Genomic DNA, 20,260 nt, shown 5'->3' with positions numbered 1-20,260 from the left:
GCCTTTTAGTTTTGCGCGTTGGTACTGCCGTTTCTACGCATTTTAACGGCTTTCATTGTTTATTTGAAGTTCAGTGATAATATTTGAGTTTACACATTGTCTTCTTATTTTGAGATAGTGAGGGAAGCTGTGGACGCTACGAAATGGAGTGCCAACTGGAGGAATCGGAACATTTCCAACATATTCTTGTGTTTGAATTCAACAGGGAGGTGACAGCAGCAAACGCAGCCGGAAACATTTGCGCCGTGTAAGGGGATAATGTTATCGGATAGAGGACGGTAAGAAAATACTTCTATCGTTTTAAGGAGGATCGTTTTGACATTAGTGACTCTCCATGTTCAGGGAAACTTTCGGGATTTGCTGAAGATCGTGTAAACGCATTAATCCACGGTGATCCACGTAAGTGTACTACAGAATTGGCAAATGTGATGAACTGTGATCATTCTACCATCGTGTGACATTTGCATGCAATAGGGAAAGTTCGAAATCGGGTGTGTGCGTACCGCATGCTCTAAGCCAAAATCACAAAAATCAGCTGGTGGCCATATGTGCATCTCTGCTTACTCGTCATCAGCTGCCTCGTGAATAACACCTACTATTCCTGTCACGTATCGTTACTGGTGACGAGAAATAGTGTCTTTATAATAATGTAAGGAGAGGAAATGAATGGTTGAACCCACACGAAGCAGCAACTCCCCGTACAAAGACTTGCGCGTATCCACAAAACATCCTGTTATGCACCTGGTGCAAAACGAGGGTGTGCTGCACTAGGAATTGCTTCCCCGAGGTTTCGTCATCACTGCTGACATTCACTGTCAACAACGGAGATGTCTTGCACACGCAGTCCAAGAGCAACCAACTGGAAGGTTATTTCAAAGTAATGCTACTCCACGATAATTCCCGCTCTTACTCTGCTAGCCTGACGAAAAACACTACACAGAAGTTGCGTCGGGAGATCATTCTGCATCCAGTTTATTCACCTGATCTTGAGCCCTCTGATTTTTATGTTTTCCGCTCTCTATCGAACACCCTTCAAGAAACTTCCTTTCCAGATGAAAATGCGCTTCGAACATGGCTCGACGAATTCTTCGCCTTAAAACAATGTGGCTTCTACAGTTGCGGAATCGAAAATTTACACCAGCAGTGGAAAAGCATTATGTACTGAAGGAATATGTATTATTCGTGACTAAAGTCTCTCTTATGTGTATCTGTTGTGTTTGTTAAAGTTCCGGAAAAACCTTACGAACTTATGCGATAACACAATATTTTGAAGGCAGACGTTTGATGATTATTCTTATCAATAGGGCAATGGCGATTTGGGTAACACGAACAGAACAATACGATATTTGCATGAATTATATTAAAAGAATGACGTTTTTAGAGAGACAGATTGCTGTAAAGAGCGACCTTCGATGTAAATGTATCTGATACGTGAATATTGTTTCATTCATTTTGTGTCCCGTAAATCCCATTCAGCAGGACCACGTTAAGAGATATGAAAAGAGTCAATATATACATTAACAAAAAACAAGTAATTCTTAGAACTTAATATGTACATAGCATTAACAATAAACTACGGCATCGCTATACTGCTTACTTCTAATTGTGCTTACGTAAGCTAAACGTAACGTAGTAAGTTTGAAGAAAAGCCGCTACTTTTGAAGAAACATGTTGCTTTCTCAGAAACATTGAGTATCTACTCTTTATTTAATATTGGTAGCTTAATTTTTACCTGATATCATTAGGGTTTTTCAAAGAAGTTTGTGACAACAGATGTCTGATTTTGATTTGCAGTACAAAAAAAAAAAAAAAATGGTTCAAATGGCTCTGAGATGGGACTTAACATCTGAGGTCATCAGTCCCCTAGAACTTAGAACTAGTTAAACCTAACTAACTAAGGACATCACACACATCCATGCCCAAGGCAGGATTCGAACCTGCGACCGTAGCGGTCGCGCGGTTCCAGACTGAAGCGCCTAGAACCGCTCGGCCACTCCGGTCGGTGATTTGCAGTACAGCTCACCGCTTGCAAATATATTTTATTTTAATCTGGTTTCGATCCCAACTGTTGGTGTCTTCATCTAAGAAGTTCAAAACAATTACCTTAAAGGACAACAAAAGCATTAACAGAGAAACAACAAGAATAGATGGTTATTATGCCAAACAGATTTGTGAAGAGGCTATAGGCCTACTCACATGTAGTGACAAACGTGCAGATTGACTAGCAAAATGATCTCATCATATAAAATAACTTCATACGAAGATCATATTTAAACCTTATAAAAATCACAATCATTAGAACTGAGATAAAATTGGTAGTCGTTAGTAAAATTACAGGTACATAACGTAGTATACTGCACGTCGCTAAGGGCTGTAAGGTGCCTGCTTACAATACATCATTGCTTCCCATTTACTTTTACGATGAACACTGGTACTTGGCACATACCTGAAAGGAATTTTCAGCCGCCGAATTGGATAGTCTGTACAAGGAATGGCTGATGAGGCAAGTTCCCAATTTTCTTTTTAATTGGTAGGGATTCCGAATTGTTGCTTTTGTTAGGTGAGTATTTCTTGAATATCTTTGCATCATTTGACGTAACTTTATTCTGAGTTCTAGACAAGGAGGCAATGTCTAGTTTTGTGTCTTGTATTGCGATTGTTCAAATCACAGTTGATGTTATTCTCTGTTACACTTCCTAATACTGATAGCACATATCACCTGCATTTGTTTAAGAAGTATGCCTACGTACAGAGGGTTCCATTAACGACAGATAATTGTTTGAAATATTATCTTTGCTGCCACGCGCTTCTGCCTCACTTTAATGACGGCTTAGTCCTTATAACGTACCCCTCCCAGGAGACGCTTTATCGGGATGGCTTGAAGCGATTGACCGTACATATCTCGCACTGAGTACAACTGTTGTACGTACAACAGCGGAAGAGAAACAACCCATGTCAAATACTGTGGGTCATTAGTGTAGTCACTTCGAAAATGTGACTGGGCAGCAGAACAAATACTTGTAGTTATGTTGATACCCGCTTACCTTGTCCCTGGCAATCTCTGCCCTGTGATCCCCATGTGGTGCACTCTCTTGTAACCGTTTGCTCCTTGTAGCCGGGAGGTTGTCTTCCTGACTGTCTCACAGCAACGCCATAGATCTGCTCCAGACCATATTGCATTGTTGAAAATTTTAGGAGATTATAAGATTATATACAATACTGAAACAAGGGAATACTGACTGTAGCAGTACGTCTCAATGAAACGACGTTAATGTGGTAGCTGTAGAAAATAAAACTTTGTTCATGTCAGTTGCTGCATTCAAAACGCAGTCAACCGAATGATGATAAATACAGATATGTTAAATGCATTACGTAACTGGATATCGGCGAAAACCATAAACGCGGATTGGTGTGTAGTGACCTATTTCTGACAATCGATCCCTACAAGTGTACAGTGCTTCATAAACATTCCGTGAAGTGTTAATTTACGTGCAGTGATATTGTTATTCTTTGACTTAGCTTTTGTTAGTTATTCCATGCTGTTCATGTCTACACAATTCATTCATGTGTGTAGTGTTAAGTTATTGCTAAATACGTGTGGGAATAAAGGAATTGTTTTCTCCAACACCCACAGGTGTAAAAAATTTAAAAAAGTGGATAGCTGTTGTATTTCTTCAAGTAACAGTGCATTAAGATTAAATTTCATAACGGATCATGATTCTCTACGTGATTTACTCGGAGAACTAATTAAATGATGCATTTTCTGTGAGTCCATATGCTCACTGTTTAAGATCTTCAAGGTGCCGAAGCTAATAGATTGGCCGGAAATCGCTAAGCTGTGTATCAGACACTGCAGTGAACATTCGAGCTTTGGATTTCTTATCAAATACATTTTGAAGATTAGTTTTGTGATAAATCAAAGTATTATCACACTTTCCAAAATGATTTCTCGTTTTGCAGCGGATTTGAAATTTGCTGGTAGATCAAAACAGTGCACTGACCCGGAACTCGAAACTGGAATATAACGTTTACCTTTCGTGGGCAAGTACTCCACCGAGCTATCCATGACTCACGAACCGCTTCCCCTTCCCCCTCTTCGGAGCTACACGTCCACCAGTACCCCATTTCCTATTTTCGATACGTCACGCTAGTTTTCTTGCATTAGAACTCCTGGAAGAAAGGATACATGACTTAGCCACAGTCTAGGAGCTGTGGGGGCGGGTCGTAAGTCGTGCTTGGATCGCTCAATCATGAGCACTTTCCCACGAAAGACGACGGTCTAACAGACATTTTTAATCTGCGAGGAAGATTTATTATCACTATCTAACTGATTTATACTTTTCTAAAACAGCCTCTGGGAGATATTCTCTAATTTTCTTTATAAAATCTGCATTAATATGAAACTGCAACTCATACAAATCTGCATGGTGTCGATACTATTACCTTACTTCATGCTCTATCTGGGAAGAGCTGATTTTCACAGCCATGTTGGCAGACATATACCACTTCTATCTGCAGCTAACGTTCATCTACATGATAACTGTGCAATTCACTGCTAGGTGTGCCGCAGAATGTACCACTTTCAGGCTATTCCTGGGCCGTTCTACTCTCGAGTAACATGTGGGAATAAGATGGTCATTCCTTCCAACGTAGGTAGAAGCCAACAAAATTTTTCTGTATTCAAAAGAGAAAATGATAATGATTGTCACCTCAACTAGTGTATCTCACCCATAAAGCTCTCTCCCCTATGTCGCGTTAGTACAGAACCAGCTGTCCTTCTTTCAGCTTCTGCGATGTCCTCCGTCAGTCCTGGTAAGGATCTCATACCTCGCAGCAACACTCTAGAGAACGACTGAAAAGGCAGTCTTTTTACTAGATTAGTTGCATCGTCTAAGCGTTCTGCCAATGAGACACAGTCTTTGGTTCGCCTTCCCAACGAAGTTATCTATATGATGGTTTCTGTTTAAGCTCTTCCTAAAAGTAATTCTTAGATCAGTTAAATCGACATCCTTTAAATTTGTGCGATTTGTCATGTAAGCGAAGTTTAAAGGATTCCTTTTTGTAATCATGCGGAGGAACTGACACATTTAACTGTATCATATCAATGGCCACTTTTCACACTATGCAGATATATTGTCTAAATCACTGCAATTTGCTTTGATCTTGTGAGTAGTTCTGGGCTTGTGAGTAGTTCAGAAGACGGTAAACAAAAGCAATACCTGCAAACACTCTAAAAGGCCTCTGAGATCGTCCCCTAAATGATTTATATAGAATAAGAACAGCAGGGGGTACTTCAGATATCCCTTCTGCTTCATTAGATGACATCCCGTCGGTTAGGAAGAACTGCGGCCGTTCTAACAGGAAATCACGAATACAGCCATGTAATTGAGACTATAGTCCATAGGCACGCAATTTGATTAGAAACCGGTTTGAGGAACTGTGGCAAAAGCCGTCTGGATATCTAGAAATACGGAATCACTTTCAGATCTCCTGTCCATGTCACCCATTACTTTATTTGAATAAACAGTCATTTTTTTTTACAAGAACGATACTTCCTAAACCTAAAATAAATAATGAGTAGTTAGATATAAAAGTTTGTTTGTGGTGAAGGAATACTCGTTTTGCGTTTTACATGGTACCACACGGTAGCGACAACAAGTACATTTCAGCCTATCTTTTAACACTCTGATAAAGAGAAAAAAGCCCTGCTTCTTAATGAATTCATTTAAGATGGAAATTTATGCTCCGAAACGTCCAACTAGGAGACAAAAGAACGCTATGGTAATAAATTAACCTAAGAGCACTGTGGAAATGCTTCCGGTGGCGCTCTTCCCAGAAACTTGGAGTAAAATTTCGCGCTTGCACTCGCCGTGACCTGGAATAAAGTCGCAGATGCCTCTTGTATTCCATTATGCCTTCCTTCAGCTCTGTTTCGTATTCAAGCGCTTTATAATTTCCTTCATTTGTGCCAGCTTGTCTTTTACAGCGACATTTGTGTCTGAATAACGCCTTTACGGTCGATTATCATGGAATTTATTTTAACTACGTAGGTTTCATTACACTTAACAACAAAAACACTGTTGCAAAATAAGAATTCCGCAAACATTTTTAAAAAACGTTGGGGCTAGCAGATTTCAGTTATGAGCTCATGGTCTCTGAAGCCATCTAGTGAGAACATATCGTTGGTGACTGCTGCATTTGTTATTGCTGGTACTCCTGCCTCCTCTCCCCCGCCTCAGAACCCCCCCCCCCCCCCCCTCTCGGAAACGTTCCCCGTCCTACTTCCTCTGAGTGGAACCCAAAATAGGTAATGTATGGACTTAGATCTGCCTCGATCCAACTTAAAGATGTGAATCAAGCAGTCAATCTGAACATCAGAGTATGTCGTGGGGTTGTAGGTGAACAGGAATGGGCGTACACAGTCATAACAATGGGAAAAGCCCAATATTGCTCGTTACTTGAAATGATTTCTTCATTTAAGATTTAGGAACAAACACAAAAATCTGGAGAAAAGAGTGCATTAGTATCCAGTTTCAGGTTTCGTTTGTAATCAATCAACAGTCAGAATAAAAGTTACAATCTGATGTCAATGAAGCCACAATAGGGTTGAGATGAGCGGGAGAGAGAGAAATGAGAAGCAACAGCGGAGTATGATGGCGTGTCACCTTGCTTGTAGGCCCCTTGCATCTCGTCCTGTTTTGCAGACGGCGACTGGCGTGAGTCAACTAATCATTTACGCCTCGCTAACAGTAAACGTCATACTCGATATTGACTATGCGTGGCTACGTTTTGATTACTCCAGGACACCGATAAAGGTGAGGCTGAACGAACCTGCAGGGTCTTGATCAAAAACTCGGTCTCAGCAGTAAAACAGCAGACTGTTAGAGTAGATATTCTTTTTTATTGTCGCCCTAAAAGGCCGTTTCTAAGAAAAGCTATGTCTGTGTTACAAGAGAGTTGTGAGCGAACTCTCCAGATCTCTTAGCTTGGCATTACCTGTCTGTCCGCGGCTCGTGGTCTTCCTCCCTTATGTTTCATTAGATGACGTCCCGTCGGGTAGCAAGAACTGTGGCCGTTCTGACAGTAAATCACGAATACAGCCATATAATTCAGAGTATAGTCCATAGGCACGCAATTTGATTAGAAACCAGTTTGAGGAACTGTGGCAAAAGCTGTCTGTATATCTAGAAATACGGAATCACTTTCAGATCCCCTGTCCATGTCACTCATTACTTTATTTGAATAAAAATTTTTTTGTTGTTGTTGCAAGAACGATACTTTCGAAACCTAAAATAAATAATGAGTAGTTAGGTATAAAAGTTTGTTTGTTGTGAAGGAATACTCGTTTTGCGTTTTACATGGTACCACACGGTAGCGACAACAAGTACTTTTCAGCCTTCAGCATTCTCGCTTCCTACGCACGGGGTCCCGGGTTCGATTCCCGGTGGGGTCGGGAATTTTCTCTGCCTCGAGATGACTGGCTGTTGTGTGCATTTCATCAGAATTCATTCGCAAGTCGCCGTAGTGGCGTTAAAGAACTTGCGGAGCGGCGGCCGAACCGCCTCGCGAAGGGTCTCCCGGCCGCCAATGCCATACGCTCATTATTATTATTACCTGTCTGGTACTCACCGGCAGCTGCCTCCCAGGAAGGTATCCCTGCGCTCCTGGCGCACTCCTTCAAATCAAGGAGCCTGTCTCTAATCGTCACCGCCATCTTGATGACCGCTACAATTGCAGTTTGAAAAGGAATTACTCCTGTGGATAGATGGTTCAAATGGCTCTGAGCACTATGGGACTTAACATCTATGGTCATCAGTCCCCTAGAACTTAGAACTACTTAAACCTAACTAAACCTAAGGACATCACACAACACCCAGTCATCACGAGGCAGAGAAAATCCCTGACCCCGCCGGGAACCGAAACCGGGAACCCGGGCGCGGGAAGCGAGAACGCTACCGCACGACCACGAGCTGCGGACTCTTGTGGATAGAAAATGATGATATCTAATTTATGTCCCAGTGTCATCTCTGAGACACATAGAACATCGGGAGGCAACATTATTTTTCTTTTACATTTATAACTTATTTTCCTAAGAAAATAAATGTAGTATCGCTAAATACACTCGAATATTGTAAGTGGAGTTGCGACCCTTAGAGTGCGTGAAATTTCATCCTTTAGATCTTGTGATACAGCGACTCACTGGATGTCGTCTTGTTTTGAAGTCATTTCGCGATTTTCTGAGGTATGAGATTGGGCATTTCTTGTTGTAAATGTTTTCCAGGGAGCAAGCCGAAAACTGACAGGTTCGTTTGATTGCCGATTGTCTCGATGCAGGGAACGGGATGGTCTAAGAATTGTAAAGTTCATACAAATTTCCATAGTCGTTTGGAGTCATTCTGCAATGTGTAATTTGCATACCTGCATGTAAAGTGTTTTGCGTAACATTGAGTGCACCACGAGAGACAATTGGTTTCGATGTATATTCATGTCACTGAGACGAGTCGGATGCTTTATATTTTTCGGCATTAATTAGCTCACTACTACAGTTAATTTGAACGACATTCCTCCTGCTTGCAAAGTATTGTTGAAATATTTATCTGTACTGGTATTGTCGCGTCGCAAACGTGAGTGCTGCTTGGTATTTGGTGACACAGTTCGGGACGAAGGGAAATTGTCGGTTGGCCTCAACGAGAGGAAGTCCTGACCTCACCATGTTCCCTCATTATATAAGGTAAGGCTGAGAATATGTACTGAAATGACAAATACTATTGGTGCCTTACAGCTTATGACTTTATTCGGAAAACAGATGAACTCCTGATGTACTTGCTTTAAAGGAATTATACTCACAAAGAGACCAAGTCTTTTCATAGAGACAGTGACTAACAAGCACGTCCCATTTTGTTACCCTTCATGGCTAGCCATCCTGGGCTTAAATTTCAGCAAGATACTGCTCGGCCTCAAATGTAGTGAGTTTCTACTGTTTGTCTTCGTGCTTGTAAAACTCCACAATGACCAGCGAGATCGCCAAACTGAGAACGTTTGGAGCATTATGGGCAGAGTCCTGCAACCAGCTCTGGATTTCAACGTTCTAACACGCGAATTGGACATTATTTGGTACGATATCCCTCAGGACGACATCCAACAACTGTATCAATCAATGTAAAGACGAATAACTGCTTGCGTAAGAGCCAGAGATGTGTTACTGGCTTGCTCAATTTGTGAAGATCTTTCTCTTGAGAAAATCATCAAATTTTTTTCTGAAATTGTACTCATTTGTCTGTCTGTGCTTGTACATTACATCTACCGATTTCCGCGCGATTTTGATAATTCCTTCGCGGTGTGCCTTTTGTTTGTCTTGGGAATATATTCTCCCCTTACCTGTCGAGGTATAATTTCCTTGCGTAACGAAATCATATCGGTCAGTTATCGCGTAGAGCATTTGGACTGTAGGAGCACAACAGCGGACGTTCTTACGAGATCACGGGGAGAACAGGAGAAAGAACTTTACAGATTATTGTCAAATCACCTGCACTGTTTAAATCACGCACGCATTTATGTATTATTTTTATGATCTGTAACAAATTTAATGATGGCAAGAAGTCTTGCATGTAGCTAGAACTAAGCGTCAGTTGTTATTAAAATTGTGTGGGCTGATAAGCTGTCGAGCTGCACTACAATAATCGTACAGTTTCAGCTTCTTCACGAATGTCTGAATCAAGATGAAGACAAGTACTTAATCAATTGCACTCCTCTGAGAATGGTTATGGTCCTATTACGCTTCGTTGGGGCATATCTAACGATAGTTTCGTTTCTATTGGCCATTAGTAGTTCAGTACAGACCCAAAAGCTTTTTTGAGGCAGTCACATACCCTAGACGATAGTGAATATGACTATTTCGTTCTTAGAAGACAATGTAGCGCATCAACAAGTATCTTTAAGTAATTCCATTCAACGGGGAAACGAATTGTTTCGTCGATTTGTAATCACAGGGTTGTATTGATAGCTTTATTCTGGCGAGGGACGATGAAACCAGCTATAAGCGTACAATTAAATTTCAGTGGCTACTGCGGTATCCGAAGTTTAATTTCGCGGGAAACTCATCAGAAGGGACGCCGCCACGGAAGAGGGGACCAGCGGCAGCGTGTCTGAATTATTCAGGAGTCTGAAGAGGGAGCGGAGCGGGCAGGGGTCTGGGGAGATGTGGGGGTGGAGGATTACGCGGTGCACCGCGGTCTCCCGCTCCCACCTTCCGCCCCCGCTCCGTACCGCCGCCGCCACCGCGGACGCCACATGGAGCTCAGCCAGTTTGCCACCGCAGCCGCGCCATCCCGCAGGTGCGGGTTAACAGGAAGCCTACATAGAAGGGGAGTGGCCGATACTCCGAACTGCTCCGTGATTTTGAGAGGCCACACACGGGACGATGAAACAGAGACTTCTGCTTGCTAGATGTAAAATAAAGATGCTGAATGGAGCATATTTGGCTGTCAAGAGAGCAATGCGTAGAGCCTTCATGACTACCGTAGCAGAACACTGCCAAATGATCTTTCACAAAAGTGAAATACATTCTGGTCGTATATAGCGGCACCGAAGTTAGGGGCCAGGCGCTTATGGACGAGACAGGAACTGAAATTGTGGATAGCAAAATAAAAACAGAAAGGCTTAATTTTGTTTCCAAATGTTCCTTTACAGAGGAAACCCCAGGAGAGTTTGATTCTTGTACCACTAAAAAGAGGAATGAAATAGATATTAGTGATAGTGGCGTTGAGAAACAACTGAAATCTGAAGCACATTTGTGCCACAAATTTCTTTTTTTCCCTCATTATACCGGGTGATCAAAAAGTCAGTTTAAAGTTGAAAACTTAATAAACCACGGAATAATGTAGATAGAGAAGCAAAAATTGACACACATGCTTGGAATGACATGGTGTTTTATTAGAACCAAAATGAAGGATGGCACTCCACCCCATATTTCTAGACACGTGAAAGATCTCTTGCGCGCTTCGTTTGGTGATCATCGTGTGTTCAGCCGCCACTTTCGTCATGCTTGGCCTCCCAGGTACCCAGATCCAGTCCGTGCGATTATTGGCTTTGGGGTTACCTGAAGTCGCAAGTGTATCGTGATCGACCGACATCTCTAGGGATGCTGAAAGACAACATCCGACGTCAATGCCTCACCATAACTCCGGACATGCTTTACAGTGCTGTTCACAACATTATTCCTCGACTACAGCTATTGTTGAGGAATGATGATGGAAATATTGAGCATTTACTGTAAAGAACATCATCTTTGCTTTGTCTTACTTTGTTATGCTAATTATTGCTATTCTGGTCAGATGAAGCGCCATCTGTCGGACATTTTTTGAACTTTTGTATTTTTTTGGTTCTAATAAAACCCCATGTCATTCCAAGCATGTGTGTCAATTTGTACCTCTCTATCTACAGTATTCCGTGATTTATTCAGTTTTCAAATTTATACTGACTTTTTAATCACCCGGTATATTCAGTACACCCATCCAATATTCAACATGCTTGTGTCGCACCAAATTTCGAAAGTTTCTATTCTTTTCTTGCCTGAACTACTTATCGTCTACGTTTAGCTGCTGTATAAGGCTACACTCCATATAAATTCCTTCAGAGAATACTTCCCAACCCTTAAATTTATATTAAATGTCAAGAAATTTCTGTTTTTCAGAATGTTTTTCTTGCTATTGCCGATCTGAATTTTATATCGGCTCTACTTCGGAAAACACATCGACCGGTTTTAGTGTCTCATTGCCCAATCTAATCCTATCAGCATTACCGGATTTACTTATACTATATGCTTTACTTTTGTTTGCGTTCATCTTATCACCTCTTTTCAAGACACTATCCACTCCGTTAAACGGATCATCTATGTGCTTTTTCATTACTTACAGAATTACTGTCGTGTACAACTTTATACATGATGGTATGGAGAGGTGGGCTACAGAATGGTGCAGCAGTTGTCGCCGTAGGCAAGCTGGAGAGGAGCAGAAATGATTAGCGAATTTGTAAACACATTAAACAAAAGTTTCACTTAATATATGGCTTTTCTAAGCAGTGCAAAGAAACTTTAGAAAAGAACAGACAGCAATAAAATCAAGATATGGCAAGAAGCAATCGAATGAGCACCGTGCAATATGAGGCTCCCACCACCAACGCACAAGTGAGCTGTCGAAGGCTGACTGAGACTGAGGACGCGACTGAGACTGAGTCGTGTAGCTTTTTTTTTTTCTTTATTGGATTTGGATTCCCTCCCAGAGGGGAGGGGTTGGGGCGGGGCGGGCTGGCAGCAGCACAATAGACCCCTCTGCAGCCTACAGGAAAGTTAAAAAACAGAATCAGGAGATATGAAAAACAAACAAAAGCAGGCGATAAAACGGCGACTGTTAAAAACTGAAACATGGAGAAAGAGATACGAAGAAAATATATAAACAAAACGGTCGGCTATGCTGATTAAAACACATAGTACATAGACAGGCACGATTAAAAAAAACACGCGGCAACAGGCTGGTTTCTGTTTGCATGAGATAAAAAACACAACTAGCAACAGTATAGTGGCTTGACAGGGGACGCACAACACTGAACACTCACTTAAAACAGCACTATACAGGCGACATGGCGGCAGATGGGGTGGGGGGGAGTGGAGGACCCAGACCGATGAGGCGGGAAGAGAGGGGGAGGAGAGGAAAGAAAAAAAGTGGGAGCCGACGGAGGGAGGGGACATAGAAAAAGGGGGGGGGGGGCTGGATGGACACGAGAAGGAGTGGGAAAGGCAGTGGAGGCGAGAGCAAAAAGGAAATGGGGGAGAGAAGGGAGGCAGAGAGAGGATAGGCGGGGAAAAAACAGGATGGAAGGGGGGAGAGGAAGCCCGGGAAAAGGACAGAGGAAGGGAGGAGGATGTGAGGATCAGAGTTGACAGGAAGGATAAATGGAGGGAGAGGGGGCATCATCTGGGAGGGGGAGTCAATGGAAGCCACCTTGGGAAAGAAGATGAAGGGTGTAGAGGTGGAGGGTAGGGAGGGACAACAGTGAAGGCACTGCAGAGGACAGGGGTTGGAGAGGAGAGGAGCAACCAGGGAATGAGGGGGATCAAGGCGGCAGGAGGTGTAGATGATGCGGAAATGTTCGAGGAAAAGGAGCAGATTGGGGAAAGGAATCAGGTCATAGAGTATCTGCATGGGGGACAGGAGGCGTATATGGAAGGTGAGGTGGAATGAATGGTGCTTGAGGATCTGGAGGGACTTATAGAATTTGGGGGGGGGCGGATATCCAGGCGTGACTGACATAACAAAGTATGGGATGGATTAAGGATTTGTAGGTGGGGAGGATGGTAGAGGGTTTCAACCCCCATGTAGGGCAAGAGAGGAGTTTGAGGAGTCGGAGGCAGTTGTGGGCTTTGGATTGGATAGAGCGAAGATGAGGGATCCAAGTGAGGTGACGGTCAGTGGTGAGGACAAGGTAAGTGAGGATGGGGGAGAGGTGGACAGGATGGGCGCAGATGGTAAGGGAGAAATCAAGAGCTGGAAGGAGCGAGTGGTACGACCTACGATGATCGCCTGGGTCTTGGAAGGATTGATTTTCAGGAGCCAGTGGTTACACCATTTTGGAGAAGGCGTTGGGACCGTTGAAGGGTAGGAGCGAGGACAATGAAGGCGGTGTCATCAGCATACTGCAGGAGATGTACTGGAGGGGGGGGAGGGGGGGTTGGGGCATATCTGTTGTGTACAGGAGGTAGAGGATAGGGGAGAGGACAGAGCCCTGGGGCATACCCACAGAGGGATAGAAGGTGCAGGAATCGGCGTTATGGATGGTAACATAGGAGAGGCAGCAGGAGAGGAAGGAGGCAATCAGTTGGACTTATTTGACGGGCGTAGGTCTGTAAGTCGTGTAGCTGCCGCCAAACACCTTATACCCTCACGGCAGAGGGCGCTCGTAGTCGGAGCCACTGAAGGCGTGGCCAAGCAGGCGCGCATCATTGGATCTGCCGCGTCCCTGTGCGACCTGTGTCACGCCTGTCGGAAACGTGCGTTTCCATTGACAACTGTGAGACGCCGGAGAGGGTGGTACCGATCTATGATACCACAGTTACAATGCCGTCGGCAAATTTCAAACTTCCTTCTTTTTTTCTCCCTGAACTTGATTTCCTTTCCCAGGTTTCCCCTTGGTTTACTTCGCTGCTTGCTCAACGTGCTAAATGTGTAAGATCAGGGAGTGGCTACAAAGCTGTCTCACACCCTTCTCAGTCACCGCTTTCCTTTCATGTCTTTCGACTCGTATAACAGCAGTCTAGTATCTCTACAGTTTACAGATTCTAGACAACAGTGTCAAACGCTTTTTTTTAAATCAGTAGTAATCACCTGGTCGCTAGCGTCCACTAGTTGGCGTTCCGGCAATCGTGGTAGGTACAGACGGTAGGGATTTTTTAAAACAATATAATTAGCTTTTCATAAAATTTTGGTACAAAGTATTTGGTAAGGAGTTATTATTACATGCTTTAACTCGTTGTAACTATGCTTTATAAATTTTGTAAAGTTAAGTTGCTTCCCTACCTTACATATTACCATTACTTTGGAAATGGAGGGAAATTGGAAAATTTGCTACAGCAAAGATACAAACGAGGGCGCTAGGTAGAAAAAAGTCGACTATCCCTGTTCTAAATCTACAAATGGTACAAGCGGCTGTTTCCCTTTCTTCATTCTATTTTCTAAGCAAAATATAAGGAACAGTACAGTCTTGTGTGTTCCTTACTTCTACAACACTCAAACTGATCTTCTCCGAGGTCGGCTTGTAAAAGTTTATCCATTTTCTGTAAACAATTATTGTCAGTATCTTGCAACCACGACCTGTTAAACTGCTGTTACGGTAATATTCTCACCTGTCGGCACGTGCCTTCTTTAGAATGCGTATTATTACATTCTTCTTGAAGTCTGTCCGTGCGTGTAATATATCTTGCTTACAGTGTAGAATACTTTTGTCATGGGAACCTTTCCCACGTATCTCACCAATTTGAGGCAATGTAGCCGGCCGAAGTGGCCGTGCGGTTAAAGGCGCTGCAGTCTGGAACCGCAAGACCGCTACGGTCGCAGGTTCGAATCCTGCCTCGGGCATGGATGTTTGTGATGTCATTAGGTTAGTTAGGTTTAACTAGTTCTAAGTTCTAGGGGACTAATGACCTCAGCAGTTGAGTCCCATAGTGCTCAGAGCCATTTGAACCATTTTTTTTTTTGAGGCAATGTAGTTCACTTCAGTGGTTTCGACCTACGGGTTTCAAAGCTCTGACAAAAATTCTTCTTACTGTACACATCTGCCACCCCATTTTCATTTTCTTCCCCAATATAATCAGTAAATGAATAAAAACACACTGAAGGAAAAAATCACAATACCAAGGAGTTGTGCGACATAAACGAAAGTTGGTGGGCGTGTTTCTGAATCTGAAAGACGATGTCTGTTCAAATTCCTAGCCAGTCGCATGAAAATGGCATTAGCAGCGGTACTATGAGGATGCAAATCAGGTTTGCTTTAAATATACGCCGTGACGTTTGTGAGCTTTTGTTACCTTTCAGATTGGACGTGATAAGTTGATGACAGTCAAGAATGCCTTTAAGGTTAAAAGGACGCCATTATCGACACTTCACGTAAATTTGAATGAGGTCGTGTAATAGGGATGTGAGGGCTGGATGTTCCTTCTGCGATATTGCAGAAAGACTTGGCAGAAATGTGTCCACTTTACATGGTTGCTGGCAGCGGTGGCCACAGGCTCTGTACGTCCATGTGGCTCTACCGAGACGGAAGACAGTCGTGTTCGTCATATGGCTCTGGCGCATCGTAGTGCATCTGCAGCAGCAATCTGAGCAGCAGTCGGCACCACTGCGACACAACGTACCGTTACAAATCGGCTACTTCAAGGATAGCTCCGAGACTGACGCCACGTAGCGTGCATTTTACACTGACAAGGAGACGGCACGAGCGTGGGGTCGGGGATTTGTCCGAAATTTTGTGTGGTGAAAGAGGACCCCTAACACCTCACGTGGTTAAAATATTAGGACGCACTACCCGGAAAATCCGGGGAAAAATCGATCCAAAGTTTCTTAGGCGCCTTATGAGTATGAAATGTTAGTCCATTCCAAAGCCGCCGTCTGGCCTAGATGTTTAGGGCTCGAACTCTTATGCTAGAGATCTCGGGTTCTATTCCTGATCTGACAGTTTTCTTTTCTGCTGTTTATTTTCTTTTGTTATTCCACCAATTATTCAGAAAGTTTCCCAAACCTACATTATCTTTAACAAATTAGTTACATTATTGAATAAAAATTATTTTCTTTTTGTCCAACAACACAATTCATGGCGGTGGGTTTTCCATTTTTCATTGTAAAGTATAGGAGAATCATTGGGTTTTTAATCAGAATAACAAATTCGATGGGAAACATTCAGTTTTATACATATAATAATTATAAACAAGAACTGCAGTGGTAACTATCGTAAAAACAAACAAAGCAATAATTTTTGCGACATCTTGCGCAACATATAAAAGCGGATTTTTTACAATCACAGGGCGTTTGAAATAAATCTGTACAAAAATATGCCCCATTAACATTTACGAAAATGTTTTGAGTTTCTGATAATTTTGAGGCAAACCAGGCATATTGAATCATGTCTCGTAATATTGGTGACGATAACGGAATTTTTATATAGTCTTCCCGGGAATTAATTTCACGATTCTCCTGTAACAATGCGCTGCAATTTTGCAGGCAACAGAAGGAAAAAAAATACAGGAGGAAGACTCGAACCCAAGACCTCTGGCGTAAGGGTCCGACCGCTAACCATGTAGGCCAGACGGCGGCTCGGCAATGGACTAACATTTTATACTCATAAGGCACCTAAGAAACTTTGGATCGATTTTTCCCCTGATTTTCCGGGTAGTGCGTCCTAATATTTAACCACGTGAGGTGTTAGGGGTCCTCTTTCACCACACAAAATTTCGGACAAATCCTGGACCCCACGTTCGTGCCGTCTTCTTGTGAGCCCACACGACCGCCATTTGCGATTTCATTGGCGTCAAGTGAGAGCTCGATGGAGGACAAGGTGAAGGTCTGTCGTGTTTTCTGTTGAAGTATGGTTCTGCCTCGGTGCCAGTAATGGACGTGTTTTGGTTAGAAGGCGGTCAGTTGAGGACCTGCATCCACCCTGTTTGCGTGCTGGACTCCATGGATCCAGAAATGGAGTATGGTCTGGGGTGATGTTCCGTATGACAGCAGGAGCACTCCCGCCCGTGGTTGTCCCACGCCCCCTGACTGCCATCTGACTATTCTACCTGTTGCCATTCATGAACAACATTCCAGGGGGTATTTTCCAAAGGATGGCGTTCACCCATATACATCTATTGTAACCCAATATGCTCTACAGGGTATCGACATATTGCTTTGGCCTGCTCGATCACCGAATCTGTCTCCGATTGAGCACATACGGGACTTCATCGGACAACAATTCCGGTATCATCCGCAATCGGCATTAACCGTCCCTGTATTGACCGACCAAGTGCAACAGGCATGGAACACAATCCCACAAGCTGACATCCGGCACTTGCAGAACACAGTAAATAAACGTTTTCAAGTTTGCATTCAACATTCTGGCGGGTACACCGGTTATTACTATTGCCAACATTTCACGTTTGCAATGGCTTATCTTGCGCTTACATTAACCTGTGATTCTGCAGTGTTAAATTACTTACATATATTATCTAGACAAATGTACTCTCGAAATTTTCTTACTCTACATTAATTATTTTTTGGTGCTGTAATTTTTTCTGTCAGTGTAAAATAAAAGAAAAAACTGCCAGCAAAAGGCACACCTGGGGTGACGGGAGGCCAGCTGGTGGGGATTTGTTGCAGGAGGAGGGGAAGAGGGGGGGGAGGAGGTGCCGCTGTGTAATTGGGAGCCGCACGCACCCCCAGCCATCCTTCAATTAGGCCAGAGGCGGGCAGTGCAGGGATAAACAGGTTACTCGTTGGCCGCGTCAGGGTCCCATTACTTCTCGTTTGCTACAGGCCGGCAGATCCCTTCCAGCGGTCCTTTCCTCAGCCTTTACTGTGCCTTAGGGGCGATGAGTTTTGTCCACGAACGCGACATGTCTATTTTTATGAGTCTACAACTTTTTGATAAGTTCATAGATTCACTGACTATCCGCGACAGAGAGCAACGTTTATTACATTGAAAAGGATAGACATGCAAGCTTACTAGCTTAGTTTTGATATTCAGTGAAAGTGATGTGAGCTTTAGTTTTATTCTATGTGGCATACTTCATATTTGTGCACTTGATATTTTTCAAACAGAAGTCTCCAGTAGTCGATATATTACGCCACAGGGGTTCTGAGTGCAAGCTATGTGATCTTTGGTTGTCAGTAGCAGTGCCGTTGCTAGTAACATGCAGTGAGAAGTACAGTGAGGGAGCAGGGTGCTGGTTATGCTGGAAGAACATAAAGATGCAAATGCAAAGGTTGCTACATTTTGGAAATATGTTTCGGTAAAGAGAGGTGTGAAGGTTTTCAGGTAATGTTGTCATTGCGTTTCTGGCTAATAACCAGTGTTTGTGGAGGATAATTTGGCCGGCCAGTGTGGCCGAGCGGTTCTAGGCGCTACAGTCTGGCACCGCGCAACCGCTACGGTCGCAGGTTCGAATCCTGCCTCGGTCATGAATGTGTGTGATGTCCTTAGGTTAGTTAAATTTAACTAGTTCTAAGTTCTAGGGGACTGATGACCTCAGAAGTTAAGTCTCATAGTGCTCAGAGTTATTTGAACCATTTTTTGGAGGATTTTTCTGAGCCACAAACAAATACAGGGTATTTTCAATGATAAAAAATACATGTAATGATGATTTTATGTAATTTGTAAGTCATTATTTTTTATTATTTTAATGCAAACGAAACGAATGTATTCTATAAGTATGTTGTTATGTTCTAAGTAACTTTATATGTAGTTTACCTGTAAAAGAGAATGCTTTGGTCAAATAGGAGAAATTTAATCCGTGCAAATTTTGTTGAGACGAAAGCAGCAAATGAAAACAAGTTAGTTGGAGCTGAACCGTGGCTACGTAATGGTGCACAGAAGGAGCGTGTCCTTTAATTAGTGAAAAAAGAGGTAATTTTACGGAAAATAGGTAATTTTATTTGCTGTCATAATTGGAGGGTGTAAGGCGGAGAACAGAAACTATAGTACGGAGACAGTGGAAGCAATTTGAGTTTGCAGAGATCGATGAAACGGAGAAGCAGCCAGGAAATTATCGTGGAAGTATTGTTGCAGTAAAATATTATACTTTACGATGGCATCCCAATGTTTTTTCAAAATCATGAACAGTGAATACAGAAGAGAAAGAAGTCACACTGGACAAGATTTAAGAGCTTAAAATCCAGCAGAAGAATGACGCAGAAGTACAGGTTATCAAGACGAAGGATCAAAACATCGAAAATAGGAGAAGGGACCAATGGTCTCACAACAATCGGGTATATGCTGCGCTAGCAGAGACTATGGATGTAATAGATACAGGCGTTACTATTACCAGGAAAAGAGGAACGGCTAGAATTACATTGGCAGTACGGTATGTGTTATAAAAATGGCTGTTTGTTTATATCCGTGTCTGGGGAGACAAGCTTTGAACAGAGTAACTATTGTTAAGGAAGCAAGCCCTAAATTTAACAGTGAAATATTAATAAAGGGACAACATGCTAATCAAAAATATCTTTATGTTGTCACCCATTGTTGAGCTTAAAATTTTGTCCGTATATAAAATTAGCACTTTCTATTCAGATTTCCCGTGTAAAAGAGTTGTAAAAGGTATTAACAATGAAGTTGATGAATCGAGAAGATTCAACGAAGCAGCGACTGAAGTTATTGGAATTTTGTAATTAATTTGATGGTTTATCCGGCGTCCAGGGGCGCCAGAGAGTAACAGCCAGCTTGAAATGCAGAGGACGAAGTTATTACATTTCTGTGGCGACAGCCGTAATTTATGTTGCATCAGTCACTGTTTACATCGGAACTGATCATTATGTACAGAAATTAATTAGGGGTAGACAACGGTAAAAAATATTAACGGTAGATGCAGTTATTCAGAATAATTGTAATAAAACAGAATATATTAAATTTTACGTTCAAACAAAAACTCTAACTCGGAGCTGAATACACGGTAGTAGCAGTTGGGAGAAGTAGGAGAATCTTGCGATCTTACAGGATAAACGTCAGTCTGTTC

The sequence above is a fragment of the Schistocerca cancellata genome, chromosome 1 (assembly GCF_023864275.1).
Source record: "Schistocerca cancellata isolate TAMUIC-IGC-003103 chromosome 1, iqSchCanc2.1, whole genome shotgun sequence".
Classification (NCBI taxonomy): Eukaryota; Metazoa; Arthropoda; class Insecta; order Orthoptera; family Acrididae; genus Schistocerca; species Schistocerca cancellata.
The sequence above is the reverse complement of the archived record's forward strand: the minus strand, read 5'-3'. Positions refer to the sequence as shown.